The sequence below is a fragment of the Oncorhynchus kisutch genome, linkage group LG29 (assembly GCF_002021735.2).
Source record: "Oncorhynchus kisutch isolate 150728-3 linkage group LG29, Okis_V2, whole genome shotgun sequence".
In the NCBI taxonomy this organism is placed as follows: Eukaryota; Metazoa; Chordata; class Actinopteri; order Salmoniformes; family Salmonidae; genus Oncorhynchus; species Oncorhynchus kisutch.
The window spans coordinates 45,460,621-45,479,787 of record NC_034202.2 but is presented as its reverse complement, the minus strand read 5'-3'; positions in this window follow the sequence as shown (position 1 = coordinate 45,479,787).

Here is a 19,167-nt window from a genome sequence, read left to right as displayed (position 1 = left end):
TTTCACCTTTATTTAACCAGGTAGGCCAGTTGAGAACACCTTTATTTAACCGGGTAGGCCAGTTGAGAACACCTTTATTTAACCAGGTAGGCCAGTTGAGAACACCTTTATTTAACCAGGTAGGCCAGTTGAGAACACCTTTATTTAACCAGGTAGGCCAGTTGAGAACACCTTTATTTAACCAGGTAGGCTAGTTGAGAACAAGTTCTCATTTGCAACTGCGACCTGGCCAAGATAAAGCAAAGCAGTTCGACACAAACAACAACACAGAGTTACACATGGAATAAACAAAACATATAGTCAATAATACAGTAGAACAAAAGAAAACAAAGTCTATATACAGTGAGTGCAAATGAGGTAAGTTAAGGAAATAAATAGGCCATGGTGGCGAAGTAATAACAATATAGCAATTAAACACTGAAATGGTAGATCGGCAGAAGATGAATGTGCAGGTAGAGATACTGGGGTGGAAAGGAGCATAATAAATAAATAAATACCAGTATGGGGATGAGGTAGGTAGATAGATGGGATGAGGTAGGTAGATAAAATGCTCTGACAGCTGGTGCCTCGTCCTCCTCCCGCTGCCACCTGGTTCCTCCCGCTGCCACCTGGTTCCTCCTGCTGCCACCTGCCTCCTCCTGCTGCCACCTGCCTCCTCCTGCTGCCACCTGCCTCCTCCTGCTGCAACCTGGTTCCTCCTGCTGCAACCTGCCTCCTCCTGCTGCCACCTGCCTCCTCCCGAAGCCACCTGGTTCCTCCCGCTGCCACCTGCCTCCTCCCGCTGCCACCTGGTTCCTCCTGCTGCAACCTGCCTCCTCCTGCTGCCACCTGGTTCCTCCTGCTGCCACCTGCCTCCTCCCGCTGCCACCTGCCTCCTCCTGCTGCCACCTGCCTCCTCCCGCTGCCATCTGCCTCCTCCTGCTGCCACCTGCCTCCTCCTCCTCCTGCTGCCATCTGCCTCCTCCCGCTGCCATCTGCCTCCTCCCGCTGCCACGTGCCTCCTCCCACTGCCACCTGCCTCCTCCTGCTGCCACCTGCCTCCTCCCGCTGCCCCTGCCTCCTCCCGCTGCCACCTGCCTCCTCCCTGCCTCCTCCCGCTGCCACCTGCCTCCTCCCGCTGCCACCTGCCTCCTCCCGCTGCCACCTGCCTCCTCCCGCTGCCACCTGCCTCCTCCTCCTCCCGCTGCCATCTGCCTCCTCCTGCTGCCACCTGCCTCCTCCTGCTGCCACCTGCCTCCTCCCGCTGCCATCTGCCTCCTCCCGCTGCCACCTGCCTCCTCCTGCTGCCACCTGCCTCCTCCCGCTGCCACCTGCCTCCTCCCGCTGCCATCTGCCTCCTCCTGCTGCCACCTGCCTCCTCCTGCTGCCACCTGGTTCCTCCTGCTGCCACCTGCCTCCTCCTGCTGCAACCTGGTTCCTCCTGCTGCAACCTGCCTCCTCCTGCTGCCACCTGGTTCCTCCTGCTGCCACCTGCCTCCTCCCGCTGCCACCTGCCTCCTCCCGCTGCCACCTGCCTCCTCCCGCTGCCACCTGCCTCCTCCTGCTGCCACCTGCCTCCTCCCGCTGCCACCTGCCTCCTCCCGCTGCCATCTGCCTCCTCCCGCTGCCACGTGCCTCCTCCCACTGCCACCTGCCTCCTCCTGCTGCCACCTGCCTCCTCCCGCTGCCACCTGCCTCCTCCCGCTGCCACCTGCCTCCTCCCGCTGCCACCTGCCTCCTCCCGCTGCCACCTGCCTCCTCCCGCTGCCACCTGCCTCCTCCCGCTGCCACCTGCCTCCTCCTCCTCCCGCTGCCATCTGCCTCCTCCTGCTGCCACCTGCCTCCTCCTGCTGCCACCTGCCTCCTCCCGCTGCCATCTGCCTCCTCCCGCTGCCACCTGCCTCCTCCTGCTGCCACCTGCCTCCTCCCGCTGCCACCTGCCTCCTCCCGCTGCCATCTGCCTCCTCCTGCTGCCACCTGCCTCCTCCTGCTGCCACCTGGTTCCTCCTGCTGCCACCTGCCTCCTCCTGCTGCAACCTGGTTCCTCCTGCTGCAACCTGCCTCCTCCTGCTGCCACCTGGTTCCTCCTGCTGCCACCTGCCTCCTCCCGCTGCCACCTGCCTCCTCCCGCTGCCACCTGCCTCCTCCCGCTGCCATCTGCCTCCTCCTGCTGCCACCTGCCTCCTCCTCCTCCTGCTGCCATCTGCCTCCTCCCGCTGCCATCTGCCTCCTCCTGCTGCCACGTGCCTCCTCCCGCTGCCACCTGCCTCCTCCTGCTGCCACCTGCCTCCTCCCGCTGCCATCTGCCTCCTCCCGCTGCCACGTGCCTCCTCCCACTGCCACCTGCCTCCTCCTGCTGCCACCTGCCTCCTCCCGCTGCCACCTGCCTCCTCCCGCTGCCACCTGCCTCCTCCCGCTGCCACCTGCCTCCTCCCGCTGCCACCTGCCTCCTCCCGCTGCCACCTGCCTCCTCCTCCTCCCGCTGCCATCTGCCTCCTCCTGCTGCCACCTGCCTCCTCCTGCTGCCACCTGCCTCCTCCCGCTGCCATCTGCCTCCTCCCGCTGCCACCTGCCTCCTCCTGCTGCCACCTGCCTCCTCCCGCTGCCACCTGCCTCCTCCCGCTGCCATCTGCCTCCTCCTGCTGCCACCTGCCTCCTCCTGCTGCCACCTGGTTCCTCCTGCTGCCACCTGCCTCCTCCTGCTGCAACCTGGTTCCTCCTGCTGCAACCTGCCTCCTCCTGCTGCCACCTGGTTCCTCCTGCTGCCACCTGCCTCCTCCCGCTGCCACCTGCCTCCTCCCGCTGCCACCTGCCTCCTCCCGCTGCCATCTGCCTCCTCCTGCTGCCACCTGCCTCCTCCTCCTCCTGCTGCCATCTGCCTCCTCCCGCTGCCATCTGCCTCCTCCTGCTGCCACGTGCCTCCTCCCGCTGCCACCTGCCTCCTCCTGCTGCACCTGCCTCCTCCCGCTGCCATCTGCCTCCTCCTGCTGCCACCTGCCTCCTCCTCCTCCTGCTGCCATCTGCCTCCTCCCGCTGCCATCTGCCTCCTCCCGCTGCCACCTGCCTCCTCCCGCTGCCACCTGGTTCCTCCTGCTGCCACCTGCCTCCTCCCGCTGCCACCTGCCTCCTCCCGCTGCCATCTGCCTCCTCCTGCTGCCACCTGCCTCCTCCTCCTCCTGCTGCCATCTGCCTCCTCCCGCTGCCATCTGCCTCCTCCTGCTGCCACGTGCCTCCTCCCGCTGCCACCTGCCTCCTCCTGCTGCCACCTGCCTCCTCCCGCTGCCATCTGCCTCCTCCTGCTGCCACCTGCCTCCTCCCGCTGCCATCTGCCTCCTCCTCCTCCCGCTGCCACCTGCCTCCTCCTCCTCCCGCTGCCACCTGCCTCCTCCCGCTGCCACCTGCCTCCTCCCGCTGCCACCTGCCTCCTCCTCCTCCTGCTGCCACCTGCCTCCTCCCGCTGCCACCTGCCTCCTCCTGCTGCCACCTGCCTCCTCCCGCTGCCATCTGCCTCCTCCCGCTGCCACCTGCCTCCTCCCGCTGCCACCTGCCTCCTCCTGCTACCACCTGCCTCCTCCTGCTGCCACCTGCCTCCTCCTCCTCCTGCTGCCATCTGCCTCCTCCTGCTGCCACCTGCCTCCTCCTGCTGCCACCTGCCTCCTCCTGCTGCCTCCTCCTCCTCCCGCTGCCACCTGCCTCCTCCTGCAGCCATCTGCCTCCTCCCGATGCCACCTGGTTCCTCCCGCTGCCACCTGCCTCCTCCTGCTGCCACCTGCCTCCTCCTGCTGCCATCTGCCTCCTCCTCCTCCCGCTGCCACCTGCCTCCTCCCGCTGCCACCTGCCTCCTCCCGCTGCCACCTGCCTCCTCCCGCTGCCACCTGCCTCCTCCCGCTGCCACCTGCCTCCTCCCGCTACCACCTGGTTCCTCCTGCTGCCACCTGCCTCCTCCTGCTGCCACCTGCCTCCTCCTCCTCCTGCTGCCACCTGCCTCCACCTCCTGCTACCACCTGCCTCCTCCCGCTGCCACCTGCCTCCTCCTCCTCCTGCTGCCACCTGCCTCCTCCTCCTGCTGCCACCTGCCTCCTCCTCCTGGCTGCCACCTGCCTCCTCCTGCTGCCACCTGCCTCCTCCTCCTCCTGCTGCCACCTGCCTCCTCCTGCTACCATCTGCCTCCTCCTGCTACCATCTGCCTCCTCCTGCTGCCACCTGCCACCTGCCTCCTCCTACTACCATCTACCTCCTCCTGCTGCCACCTGCCTCCTCCTGCTGCCACCTGCCTCCTCCTGCTGCCACCTGCCTCCTCCTGCTGCCACCTGCCTCCTCCTCCCCCTGCCACCTGCCTCCTCCTCCCGCTGCCACCTGCCTCCTCCTCCCGCTGCCACCTGCCTCCTCCTCCCGCTGCCACCTGCCTCCTCCTCCCGCTGCCACCTGCCTCCTCCTCCTGCTGCCACCTGCCTCCTCCTCCTCCTGCTGCCACCTGCCTCCTCCTCCTGCTGCCATCTGCCTCCTCCCGCTGCCACCTGCCTCCTCCCGCTGCCATCTGCTCCTCCCGCTGAAGACCTTCCCATATAATTCTGATAACTCCATGAAAGACATAACTCTTCAATTGACAAAATCATTTATAAACTAAATACAATTTTCAAACATTTTTCCCATAAATACAGGTATTTTATCAACCAACACATTTGAGTTCAGCTGTAATATTTGTCTTATCTTTCCACAGGGATGAAATTAAAATTACAACCAGCTCTGCAGTACTTGTTTGAAAAAAGAATGATCATTTGAAAATGATTCATTTTTTTATTAATTCAAAATGAGACATGGCAATCTGCACAAAGGCAAAAAAAAAAGGCCCCTTTTTAAACAATGGATGAGCTTTTCTAAGTAATCTAACATTTAGGGTTCAAAACATAACATGTTTATTTAGTGAAGCTTTTAGAGAGAAGTTTGTGCTTTTATATTTAATAATCTCATCCCAAAGTTCATATTTATTATATAGATAAATATTGGGGAAAAAATGAAATGAATTTTACAAGCCCCAATATCACTCCCTATAAACACAACCCTACTGAACAATCTTTCTATAGCTTTTCAGAATTCACTGATTATAATAAATAATAATAATAGATAATAATAGATAATAATAGATCAATTAGTCTTGTAAAAGGAAAACCAAAGGCGTAAAAACGTAGATGAATTGGTAACAGCAAATACATTTACTTCCATGACATAATTAAAAAGTCATTTTATGTCGATCGTTTTAAATACATGCAACTTCAAAGTTATATATCATGAAATTTTGATTTTTGAAATCTTATGGACACCAGAGCAACCTTCAGGGTATTTTATTTGAGTCAGAAAATGACGTTCATAGGGAAGAACTACATATTCAACTGAGAACATCTTAGAAAAACATAATTAACTACTGGAACCAAGATTTAAAAAGAACTGAAAGAAAACGTTGGCTTAATTTATGCATTTATAAATGCATTTATTAAACATGTATTTATCATACAAGAGACTATCACGGCTCAGGAAACGACCCAGATGCAGACATTTAGAATAACGGATGTTCACTACATAAACGGGAGCAGGCAAAGGACAGGTCAAGGACAGGTCAAAGGACAGGTCAAGGGCAGGCAGAGGACAGGTCAAGGGCAGGCAGAGGACAGGTCAAGGGCAGGCAGAGGACAGGTCAAGGGCAGGCTCTGCCGGTAGTCCAGGGCAGAGTCTGACAGGTACAGAACGGCAGGCGGACTCAGGGTCAGGGCAGACAGACTCATGGTCAGGGCAGACAGACTCAGGGTCAGGGCAGACAGACTCAGGGTCAGGGCAGACAGACTCAGGGTCAGGGCAGACAGACTCAGAGTCAGGGCAGACAGACTCAGGGTCAGGGCAGACAGACTCAGGGTCAGGGCAGACAGACTCAGGGTCAGGGCAGACAGACTCAGGGTCAGGGCAGACAGACTCAGGGTCAGGGCAGACAGACTCAGGGTCAGGGCAGACAGACTCAGGGTCAGGGCAGACAGACTCAGGGTCAGGGCAGACAGACTCAGAGTCAGGGCAGACAGACTCAGGGTCAGGGCAGACAGACTCAGGGTCTGGGCAGACAGAATGATCAAAAACCTGAAAACTCAAGGAAACAGGAGTAAAAAAAAGCACGCTTGAGAGAGGAAGAGGAAGAGGGAGAGGAAGAGGAAGAGGAAGAGGAAGAGGGAGAGGAGGGAGACGAGACAAACTGGCAACAGAGAACACAGGTAAAAATACACAGGGGGGGGGGGGGTGGAGACAAGCACAAAGACAGTGGAAATGGATCCAGGTGTAACAGAGACACAATTCACTAATTCCACAGCACAACGGCTGTGACATCGGCTGATGTATGAAGGGCTTTATGAATATATTTGATTTGATTTATTTCAATGTAAACGTGTTTCTAGACATGGCAATATGGGGGTGTAGAGAGAGATTCAAATGGGCTGGAATATTCTCTTCTCATCACTCATCTTGAAAATTACAAATACTGAAAACTTGGAAGTCAAACATCATTGATTCAATGGAAAAATATATGGATGTATTATGTAAATATTGAAATAGCAACAGAAAAACACATTTATTTCATTTAAGACCAAGTGTCAAACAATAATGCAGGCACTAGGGATGGGGGTGTGGCCAGGCACTAGGGATGGGGGTGTGGCCAGGCACAAGGGATGGGGGGTGTGGCCAGGCACTAGGGATGGGGGTGTGGCCAGGCACAAGGGATGGGGGTGTGGCCAGGCACTAGGGATGGGGGTGTGGCCAGGCACTAGGGATGCGGGTGTGGCCAGGCACTAGGGATGGGGGTGTGGCCAGGCACAAGGGATGGGGGTGTGGCCAGGCACTAGGGATGGGGGTGTGGCCAGGCACTAGGGATGGGGGTGTGGCCAGGCACAAGGGATGGGGGTGTGGCCAGGCACAAGGGATGGGGGTGTGGCCAGGCACTAGGGATGGGGGTGTGGCCAGGCACAAGGGATGGGGGTGTGGCCAGGCACTAGGAATGGGGGTGTGGCCAGGCACAAGGGATGGGGGTGTGGTAAGGCACTAGAGATGGGGGTGTGGCCAGGCACAAGGGATGGGGGTGTGGCCAGGCACAGTAGGGATGGGGGTGTGGCCAGGCACAAGGGATGGGGGTGTGGCCAGGCACAAGGGATGGGGGTGTGGCCAGGCACTAGAGATGGGGGTGTGGCCAGGCACTACAAGGATGCGGGTGTGGTAAGGCACTAGAGATGGGGGTGTGGCCAGGCACTACAAGGATGCGGGTGTGGTAAGGCACTAGAGATGGGGGTGTGGTAAGGCACTAGAGATGGGGGTGTGGCCAGGCACTACAAGGATGCGGGTGTGGTAAGGCACTAGAGATGGGGGTGTGGCCAGGCACTACAAGGATGCGGGTGTGGTAAGGCACTAGAGATGGGGGGTGTGGCCAGGCACTACAAGGATGCGGGTGTGGTAAGGCACTAGAGATGGGGGTGTGGCCAGGCACTACAAGGATGCGGGTGTGGTAAGGCACTAGAGATGGGGGTGTGGCCAGGCACTACAAGGATGCGGGTGTGGTAAGGCACTAGAGATGGGGGTGTGGCCAGGCACTACAAGGATGAGGGTGTGGTAAGGCACTAGTGATGGGGGTGTGGCCAGGCACTACAAGGATGCGGGTGTGGTCAGGCACAGTAGGGATGGGGGTGTGGCCAGGAACTTTAAGGATGGGGGTGTGGCCAGCCACTATAAGGATGGGGGTGTGGCCAGGAACTTGGGATGGGGGTCATTGTTCGTGTGCATCTCTGTAAGTTGTTGTCATGTGTAGTTTGTTTTTGTTTTTGGAAGGAAAATCAAATGTTATGATCAGCTAGAGGCAGGCAAGAGTGTGCAAGGCGGTATTGAATATGCCACTGTCTTGATCACACTCTCCTCTCCTCTCCCTCCTCCTCTCTCTGTTCCACAGATCAGAACCGCCTGACACACTCTCCTCTCCCTCCTCCTCTCTCTGTTCCACAGATCAGAACCGCCTGACACACTCTCCTCTCCTCTCCCTCCTCCTCTCTCTGTTCCACAGATCAGAACCGCCTGACACAGTCTCCTCTCCCTCCTCCTCTCTCTGTTCCACAGATCAGAACCGCCTGACACACTCTCCTCTCCCTCCTCTCTCTGTTCCACAGATCAGAACCGCCTGACACACTCTCCTCTCCCTCCTCCTCTCTCTGTTCCACAGATCAGAACCGCCTGACACACTCTCCTCTCCCTCCTCCTCTCTCTGTTCCACAGATCAGAACCGCCTGACACACTCTCCTCTCCCTCCTCCTCTCTCTGTTCCACAGATCAGAACCGCCTGACACACTCTCCTCTCCCTCCTCCTCCCTCTGTTCCACAGATCAGAACCGCCTGACACACTCTCCTCTCCCTCCTCCTCCCTCTGTTCCACAGATCAGAACCGCCTGACACACTCTCCTCTCCCTCCTCCTCTCTCTGTTCCACAGATCAGAACCGCCTGACACACTCTCCTCTCCTCTCCCTCCTCCTCTCTCTGTTCCACAGATCAGAACCGCCTGACACAGTCTCCTCTCCCTCCTCCTCTCTCTGTTCCACAGATCAGAACCGCCTGACACACTCTCCTCTCCCTCCTCTCTCTGTTCCACAGATCAGAACCGCCTGACACACTCTCCTCTCCCTCCTCCTCTCTCTGTTCCACAGATCAGAACCGCCTGACACACTCTCCTCTCCCTCCTCCTCTCTCTGTTCCACAGATCAGAACCGCCTGACACACTCTCCTCTCCCTCCTCCTCTCTCTGTTCCACAGATCAGAACCGCCTGACACACTCTCCTCTCCCTCCTCCTCCCTCTGTTCCACAGATCAGAACCGCCTGACACACTCTCCTCTCCCTCCTCTCTCTGTTCCACAGATCAGAACCGCCTGACACACTCTCCTCTCCCTCCTCCTCTCTCTGTTCCACAGATCAGAACCGCCTGACACTCTCGACTCAACGAAAGGTGATTTGCTCCTCTTTAATTTCTGTTCAAACGTTCCCACGCTCTTTCCTATCTTTTGCTACGGAGCGTTTGAAACCTGGCAAGCATTAAGTAACCCCCCCCCCCCCCACCACGACCCGGTCGCACCACACCAATGATATCCAATTAATCCTTATAAATCTACTAACGGTCCAACCGTCTGACTCTTTAAAGACCAGAGTAAAAAAGGGAAAAGAGTACTTCAGCGTTTGCCCCAAATGGCACGCTAATTCCCTACATAGTGCACTACTCTTGACCGAAGCCCTATGGTAAATAGTGTTCCATTTGGGCCTTATAATATTTCACTGATGGATAGGATGTTCAGTCACAGCTGTGACACTTCAATTAGTTCACCTTCAACAGTGTGTGTGTGTGTGTATGTGTGTGTGTGTGTGTGTGTGTGTGTGTGTGTGTGTGTGTGTACCTTTATTAGTCAGTGAGACAACTGGCGGACCTCCCTCTTGTAATTTCTGGGTTTAAACTATCTTTCCCCCCTCTCTCTTTCTCCACTCTGTCTCTCTCTCTCTCTCTCTCTCTGTTAGTCACAATCTCTCTATCTCTCTCTCTCTCTCTCTCTCTCTCTCTCTCTCTCTCTCTCTCTCTCTCTCTCTCTCTCTCTCTCTCTCTCTCTCTCTCTCTCTCTCTCTCTCAATTCAATTCAATTCAATTCAAGGGCTTTATTGGCATGGGAAACATGTGTTAACATTGCCAAAGCAAGTGAGGTAGATAACATATAAAGTGAATATATAAAGTGAAATAAACAATAAAAATGAACAGTAAACATTACACATACAGAAGTTTCAAAACAATAAAGACATTACAAACGTCATATTATATATATATACAGTGTTCTAACAATGTACAAATGGTTTAAAGGACACAAGATGAAATAAATAAGCATAAATATGGGTTGTATTTACAATGGTGTTTGTTCTTCACTGGTTGCCCTTTTCTCGTGGCAACAGGTCACAAATCTTGCTGCTGTGATGTCACACTGTGGAATTTCACCCAGTAGATATGGGAGTTTATCAAAATTGGATTTGTTTTCGAAATCTTTGTGGATCTGTGTAATCTGAGGGAAATATGTCTCTCTAATATGGTCATATATTGGGCAGGAGGTTAGGAAGTGCAGCTCAGTTTCCACCTCATTTGTGGGCAGTGAGCACATAGCCTCTCTCTCTCTCTCTCTCTCTCTCTCTCTCTCTCTCTCTCTCTCTCTGTTCTCTCTCTCTCTCTCTGTTCATCACAATCTCTCTCTCTATCTCTCTCTCTCTTTTCTTTCTCTCTCACTCTCTCTCTCTCTCTCTGTTAGTCACAATCTCCTCTCTGTCTCTGTCTCTGTCTCTGTCTCTGTCTCTGTCTCTGTCTCTGTCTCTGTCTCTCTCTCTCTCTCTCTCTCTCTCTGTCACAATCTCTCTCTCTCTCTGTCTCTCTCTGTTAGTCACAATCTCTCTCTATCTCTCTCTCTCTTTCTACCTCACTCTCTCTCTCTCTCTGTTAGTCACAATCTCTCTCTGTCTCTGTCTCTGTCTGTCTCTCTCTCTCTCTCTATTCGTCCGTCCCTCACCCTCCCTACATCTTCCCACCCTCCCTCCCGCCCTGACTCTCTCCTTCTCTGTCTAATTATAATGAGTGTATGTTGTTTGCATCTCCTCTGTTCAGTATAAATACCCTGGACCCACTCCAATTCACTTACCGCCACAACAGATCCACAGATGATGCAATCTCGATTGCACTTTACACTGTCCTTCTCCCACCTGGACAAGAGAGAAAATAACTGAGAATTTCTGAGTCAATACTCCATATTTTGGCACATCTGCTGAGAACTCCGGAACCTAAATGTTCATGAGATACTCACTAGTTTTCTTGCCAGAAGGGTTGAAAGAAATGTAGCATATCCCCATAGGGGAGAAATTCAACTAAATTGTAAATTAGTGGCACAGACAACGAGTACATATCAGAAGTGCATTCCGTTTGAATATCTAAGAAAATGTTGATATAATTAACAGCACTATTTTCTCTGCTATCTTTTACAACCTAAACATTTTGGGAAAGCTAACTAACTACATTGTGGCTAACAGGCTAATAATTCATTTTTTTTTGTTGTTGACAAAAAAAACTAAAAAAAATGGACTGAATATGTTTTACAGATCATACAGTCTCATGATTGACAATCTATTTCAAAAGATAAATTGAATGAAATGAGGTAACGCTTCCAGAGTAACAAAAGACAAAAAATGTGCATTGTTTCCGACTTATGGTCACACCCCCATCTCTACTGTGCCTGGTCACACCCCATCCCTACTGTGCCTGGTCACACCCCCATCCTACTGTGCCTGGTCACACCCCATCCCTACTGTGCCTGGTCACACCCCATCCCTACTGTGCCTGGTCACACCCCCATCCCTACTGTGCCTGGTCACACCCCCATCCCTACTGTGCCTGGTCACACACCCAACCCTACTGTGCCTGGTCACACCCCCATCCCTACTGTGCCTGGTCACACCCCCATCCCTACTGTGCCTGGTCACACCCCCATCCCTACTGTGCCTGGGTCACACACCCAACCCTACTGTGCCTGGTCACACCCCCATCCCTACTGTGCCTGGTCACACCCCCATCCCTACTGTGCCTGGTCACACACCCAACCCTACTGTGCCTGGTCACACCCCCAACCCTACTGTGCCTGGTCACACCCCCATCCCTACTGTGCCTGGTCACACCCCCATCCCTACTGTGCCTGGTCACACACCCAACCCTACTGTGCCTGGTCACACCCCCAACCCTACTGTGCCTGGCCACACCCCCATCCCTACTGTGCCTGGCCACACCCCCATCCCTACTGTGCCTGGCCACACCCCCATCCCTACTGTGCCTGGCCACACCCCCATCCCTACTGTGCCTGGCCACACCCACATTCCTACTGTGCCTGGCCACACCCCTATCCCTACTGTGCCTGGCCACACCCCCATCCCTACTGTGCCTGGCCACACCCCCATCCCTACTGTGCCTGGCCACACCCCCATCCCTACTGTGCCCGGCCACACCCCCATTCCTTGTGCCTGGCCACACCCCCATCCCTTTAACGGTTCCAGAGTAACATAGGACAAAACATTTGCATTGCTTCCGACTTATACCAATACATTTTGTATCCTGAAAAACTAGAATATGATTCAATACAAGTAAGTAATGGTGGTTGAGGACTGAAGAGGATCAGAGACCAGGATATCATCTGTATACTGTAAGCAGCTTGTGTTCTTTTCCTTACTTTCTGGATCTGAGAGGCTCTAAAACTATAGTAAACAGGAGAGGGGAGAGGGGGCAACCCTGCCTTGTGCCTCTAGAAAGACCCCCCCAAAAAGGAGACATAATTCCATTCGTATGTACTGTTGCTTTAGGATTGGGATAAAGGACCCCTATCCATTTACAAAATAAAAGGACATTTTGGATATATATCGACGGAATTAATCGAACAAAAGGACCATGTGATGTTTATGGGACATATTGGAGTGCCATCAGAAGAAGCTCGTCAAAGGTAAGGCATGAATGATATTTTATTTTATTTCTGCGTTTTGTGTCGCGCCTGCAGGGTTGAAAAATTGTTTCTCCCTTTGTTTACGGAGGTGCTGTCATCAGATAATAGCATTGTTTGCTTTTGCCGAAAAGCCTTTTTGAAATCTGACATGTTGGATTCACAACGAGTGTAGCTTTAATTTGGTATCTTACATGTGTGATTTAATGGAAGTTTGATTTTTATAGTCATTTATTTGAATTTGGCGCTCTGCATTTTCCCTGGCTGTTGGCCAGGTGGGACACTAGACCCAGAGTGTCACGTTCTGACCTTAGTTCCTTTGATTGATCTTTGTTTAGTATGGTCAGGGCGTGAGTTGGGGTGGGTTGTCTGTTGTTTTAGTATGGTCAGGGTGTGAGTTGGGGTGGGTTATCTGTTGTTTTAGTATGGTCAGGGCGTGAGTTGGGTGGGTTGTCTGTTGTTTTAGTATGGTCAGGGTGTGAGTTGGGTGGGTTGTCTGTTGTTTTAGTATGGTCAGGGTGTGAGTTGGGGTGGGTTGTCTGTTGTTTTAGTATGGTCAGGGTGTGAGTTGGGGTGGGTTGTCTGTTGTTTTAGTATGGTCGGGGCGAGAGTTGGGTGGGTTGTCTGTTGTTTTAGTATGGTCAGGGCGTGAGTTGGGTGGGTTGTCTGTTGTTTTAGTATGGTCAGGGCGTGAGTTGGGGTGGGTTGTCTGTTGTTTTAGTATGGTCAGGGCGTGAGTTGGGGTGGGTTGTCTGTTGTTTTAGTATGGTCAGGGCGTGAGTTGGGGTGGGTTGTCTGTTGTTTTAGTATGGTCAGGGTGTGAGTTGGGGTGGTTGTCTGTTTGTTTTAGTATGGTCAGGGCGTGAGTTGGGGTGGGTTGTCTGTTGTTTTAGTATGGTCAGGGTGTGAGTTGGGGTGGGTTGTCTGTTGTTTTAGTATGGTCAGGGCGTGAGTTGGGGTGGGTTGTCCTGTTGTTTTAGTATGGTCGGGCGTGAGTTGGGTGGGGTTGTCTGTTGTTTTAGTATGGTCAGGGTGTGAGTTGGGTGGGTTGTCTGTTGTTTAGTATGGTCAGGGTGTGAGTTGGGGTGGGTTGTCTGTTGTTTTAGTATGGTCAGGGCGTGAGTTGGGGTGGGTTGTCTGTTGTTTTAGTATGGTCGGGGCGTGAGTGGGGTGGGTTGTCTGTTGTTTTAGTATGGTCAGGGTGTGAGTTGGGGTGGGTTGTCTGTTGTTTTAGTATGGGTCAGGGTGTGAGTTGGGTGGGTTGTCTGTTGTTTTAGTATGGTCGGGGCGTGAGTTGGGTGGGTTGTCTGTTGTTTTAGTATGGTCAGGGCGTGAGTTGGGTGGGTTGTCTGTTGTTTAGTATGGTCGGGGCGTGAGTTGGGTGGGTTGTCTGTTGTTTTAGTATGGTCAGGTGTGAGTTGGGGTGGGTTGTCTGTTGTTTTAGTATGGTCAGGGTGTGAGTTGGGGTGGGTTGTCTGTTGTTTTAGTATGGTCAGGGCGTGAGTTGGGTGGGTTGTCTGTTGTTTTAGTATGGTCAGGGCGTGAGTTGGGTGGGTTGTCTGTTGTTTTAGTATGGTCAGGGCGTGAGTTGGGGTGGGTTGTCTGTTGTTTTAGTATGGTCAGGGTGTGAGTTGGGGTGGGTTGTCTGTTGTTTTAGTATGGTCGGGGCGTGAGTTGGGTGGGTGTCTGTTGTTTTAGTATGGTCAGGGTGTGAGTTGGGGTGGGTTGTCTGTTGTTTTAGTATGGTCGGGGGCGTGAGTTGGGTGGGTTGTCTGTTGTTTTAGTATGGTCAGGGTGTGAGTTGGGGTGGGTTGTCTGTTGTTTTAGTATGGTCAGGGTGTGAGTTGGGGTGGGTTGTCTGTTGTTTTAGTATGGTCGGGGCGTGAGTTGGGTGGGTTGTCTGTTGTTTTAGTATGGTCAGGGTGTGAGTTGGGGTGGGTTGTCTGTTGTTTTAGTATGGTCAGGGTGTGAGTTGGGGTGGGTTGTCTGTTGTTTTAGTATGGTCGGGGCGTGAGTTGGGTGGGTTGTCTGTTGTTTTAGTATGGTCAGGGCGTGAGTTGGGTGGGTTTGTCTGTTGTTTTAGTATGGTCAGGGCGTGAGTTGGGTGGGTTGTCTGTTGTTTTAGTATGGTCAGGGCGTGAGTTGGGTGGGTTGTCTGTTGTTTTAGTATGGTCAGGGCGTGAGTTGGGTGGGTTGTCTGTTGTTTTAGTATGGTCAGGGCGTGAGTTGGGTGGGTTGTCTGTTGTTTTAGTATGGTCAGGGCGTGAGTTGGGTGGGTTGTCTGTTGTTTTAGTATGGTCAGGGCGTGAGTTGGGTGGGTTGTCTGTTGTTTTAGTATGGTCAGGGCGTGAGTTGGGGTGGGTTGTCTGTTGTTTAGTATGGTCAGGGCGTGAGTTGGGTGGGTTGTCTGTTGTTTTAGTATGGTCAGGGCGTGAGTTGGGGTGGGTTGTCTGTTGTTTTAGTATGGTCAGGGCGTGAGTTGGGTGGGTTGTCTGTTGTTTTAGTATGGTCAGGGGCGTGAGTTGGGGTGGTTGTCTGTTGTTTTAGTATGGTCAGGGCGTGAGTTGGGGTGGGTTTTGTCTATGTTCCATTTTCTATGTTGTGTTTTTGAGTTTGGCCTGGTATGGTTCTCAATCAAAGGCAGGTGTCGTTAGTTGTCTCTGATTGAGAATCATACTTAGGTAGCCTTTTCCCACTTGTGTTTCGTGGGTGTTTATTTTCTGTGTCTGTGTGTTCCACACGGAACTGTTTCGGTTGGTTATTTCACCTGTCCTTTATTGTTTGTTTCAGTGTTTCAGCTGGTCTGTTTTAATAAAGAGCATGAACACGTACCACGCTGCGCATTGGTCCTCCGATCCTTACTACTCCTCCTCATCGGAGGAAGACAGCCTTTACACAGAAAGGTTATGTAAATGTGATAATTGATTTGATGATCAGAACATGCTGCTGGACTTAAGTATATTAAGGACACTTTGAGCCATGAACAAGTGTTTGAACACATCCAGCTACTTCAACGACTTAATTGGATAATGACAGGATATACAGTGCCTTCAGGAAGTATTCACACCATTTACCCAAAAATATCAAAGCGGAATTATGTTTGTAGATATTTTTACTAATCAATTACAAATGAAAAGCTGAAATGTTTTGAGTCAATAAGTATTCAACCCCTTTGTTTTCTCAGGACTCTTTGTTGAAGATGTAAAACATGTTTGTTGGTCTGATGTGTATGAGGAAGTGAATCTAGACGCAGCACTGGAAATATTAGTACAATTATTGATGTTATTGCTGACAAGCATGCACCTGTTAAGACACCCATGCACCTGTTAAGGACACCCATGCACCTGTTAAGACACCCATGCACCTGTTAAGACACCCATGCACCTGTTAAGACACCCATGCACCTGTTAAGACACCCATGCACCTGATAAGAAACCCACGCACTGTTAAGACACCCATGCACCTAACCCATGCACCTGTTAAGACACACCATGCACCTGTTAAGACACCCATGCACCTGTTAAGACACCCATGCACCTGTTAAGACACCATGCACCTGTTAAGACACCCATGCCACCTCGATAAGAAACCCACGCACCTGTTAAGACACCCATGCAACCTGTTAAGACACCCATGCACCTGTTAAGACACCCATTGCACCGTTAGACACCCATGCACCTGTTAAGACACCCATGCACCTGATAAGAAACCCACGCACCTGTTAAGACACCCATGCACCTGTTAAGACCCATGCACCTGTTTAAGACCACCCATGCACCTGTTTAGACACCCATGCACCTGTTAAGACACCCATGCACCTGTTAAGACACCCATGCACCTGTTAAGGACACCCACGCACCTGATTAAGACACCCATGCACCTGTTAAGACACCCATGCCACCTGTTAAGACACCCATGCACCTGATAAGAAACCCATGCACCTGTTAAGACACCCATGCACCTGTTAAGAAACCCATGCACCTGATAAGAAACCCATGCACCTGATAAGACACCCATGCATCTGTTAAGAAACCCATGCACCTGATAAGAAACCCATGCATCTGTTAGAAACACATGCACCTGATAAGAAACCCATGCACCTGTTAAGAAACACCCATGCACCTGTTAAGAACCCATGCACCTGTTAAGACACCCATGCACCTGTTAAGACACCCATGCAACCTGATAAGAAACCCACGCACCTGTTAAGACACCCATGCCACCTGTTAAGACACCCATGCAACCTGTTAAGACACCCATGCACCTGTTAAGACACCCATGCACCTGTTAAGACACCCATGCACCTGATAAGAAACCCACGCACCTGTTAAGACACCCATGCACCTGTTAAGACACCCATGCACCTGTTAAGACAACCCATGCACCTGTTAAGACACCCATGCAACCTGTTAAGACACCCATGCACCTGTTAAGACACCCATGCACCTGTTAAGACACCCATGCACCTGTTAAGACACCCATGCACCTGTTAAGACACCCATGCACCTGTTAAGACACCATCATCCTGTTAAGACACCCATGCACTATAAGAAACCATGCACCTGTTAAGACAACCCATGCACCTGTTAAGAAACCCATGCACCTGATAAGAAACCCATGCACCTGATAAGACACCCATGCATCTGTTAAGAAACCCATGCACCTGATAAGGAAACCCATGCATCTGTTAAGAAACACATGCACCTGATAAGAAACCCATGCACCTGAATAAGACACCCATGCACCTGTTAAGACAACCCATGCACCTGATAAGAAACCCATGCATCTTGTTAAGAACACATGCACCTGATAGAAACCCATGCACCTGATAAGACACCCATGCACCTGTTAAGAAAACCCATGCACCTGATAAGAAACCCATGCACCTGTTAAGAAACCCATGCACCTGATAAGAAACCCATGCACCTGTTAAGACACCCATGCACCTGATAAGAACACATGCACCTGATAATGAAACCCCATGCACCTGATAAGAAACCCATGCACCTGATAAGAAACCCATGGCACCTGTAAGAAACCCCTGCACCTGATAAGAAACACATGCACCTGATAAGAAACCCATGCACCTGTTAAGAAACACATGCACCTGATAAGAAAACCCATGCATCTGTTAAGAAACACATGCACCTGATAAGAAACACATGCACCTGTTAGGAAACCCATGCACCTGATAAGAAACCCATGCACCTGTTAAGAAACCCATGCACCTGTTAAGAAACCCATGCACCTGTTAAGAAACCCATGCACCTGTTAAGAAACACATGCACCTGATAAGAAACCCATGCACCTGATAAGAAACCCATGCACCTGATAAGAAACCCATGCACCTGTTAAGAAACCCCTGCACCTGATAAGAAACACATGCACCTGATAAGAAACCCATGCACCTGTTAAGAAACCCATGCACCTGTTAAGAAACACATGCACCTGATAAGAAACACATGCACCTGATAAGAAACCCATGCACCTGATAAGAAACCCATGCACCTGTTAAGAAACCCATGCACCTGTTAAGAACACATGCACCTGATAAGAAACCCATGCACCTGATAAGAAACCCATGCACCTGATAAGAAACCCATGCATCTGTTAAGAAACCCCTGCACCTGATAAGAAACACATGCACCTGATAAACCTCAAACTGGAGTTGTGTATAAAGGACATGGTCAGGTTGAAGCTGAACTCCTAGTAGTAACACTGAATGGTCAGCTATCATGGTCAAGGAATACTGACAACATCGTGAAGACTGGGAGAGGTACTGTATGTCTTTTATAAAAAGATGCTCGGTGTTTTTGACACAAAGATCAACTGTACTAGTTATTCAGACTCTGGTCTTCTCCCTTCTTGATTACTGTCTGGTAATACGGTCAAGTGCAGCAAAGGAAGTCCTAGCAACGTTGCAGCTCAAAACGGAGCAGCACGCCTCGCCCTTAACTACACACACAGAACTGACAGCAACAACATGCATGATAGTCTTTCCTGGTTGAGGGTTGACGAGACATGAACTGCTTCTCCTAGTTAACTGAGAAATATTACTGTGACACAAAATCCAGATACTCTGAATCGTCAAAAAAACATTCAGCTCAGACACCCGTACATACCTCACAAGACATGTCACTGGGGGTCTCTTCACAGTCCCCAAGTGCAAATTCTTTATTTTAAGAATGTGAAACGTCAGAATAATAGTAGAGAGAATGATTTATTTCAGCTTTAATTTCTTTCATCACACCACCTTAATACTAAACACCAACCATAACACAGACCACCTACCATAACACAGACACCTACCATAACACCTACCATAACACGACCACCTGAAAACTAAACACAGACCATAACACAGACCACCTACCATAACACCTACCATAACACAGACCACCTACCATAACACAGACCAAATACCATAACATAGACACCTACCATAACATAGACCACCTGAAAACTAAACACAGACCATAACACAGACCACCTACCATAACACCTACCATAACACAGACCACCTACCATAACAGACAACCTACCATAAAATGACCACCAACCATAACAGACCACCTACCATAACACAGACCACCTACCATAAAAAAGACCACCTACCATAACACAGA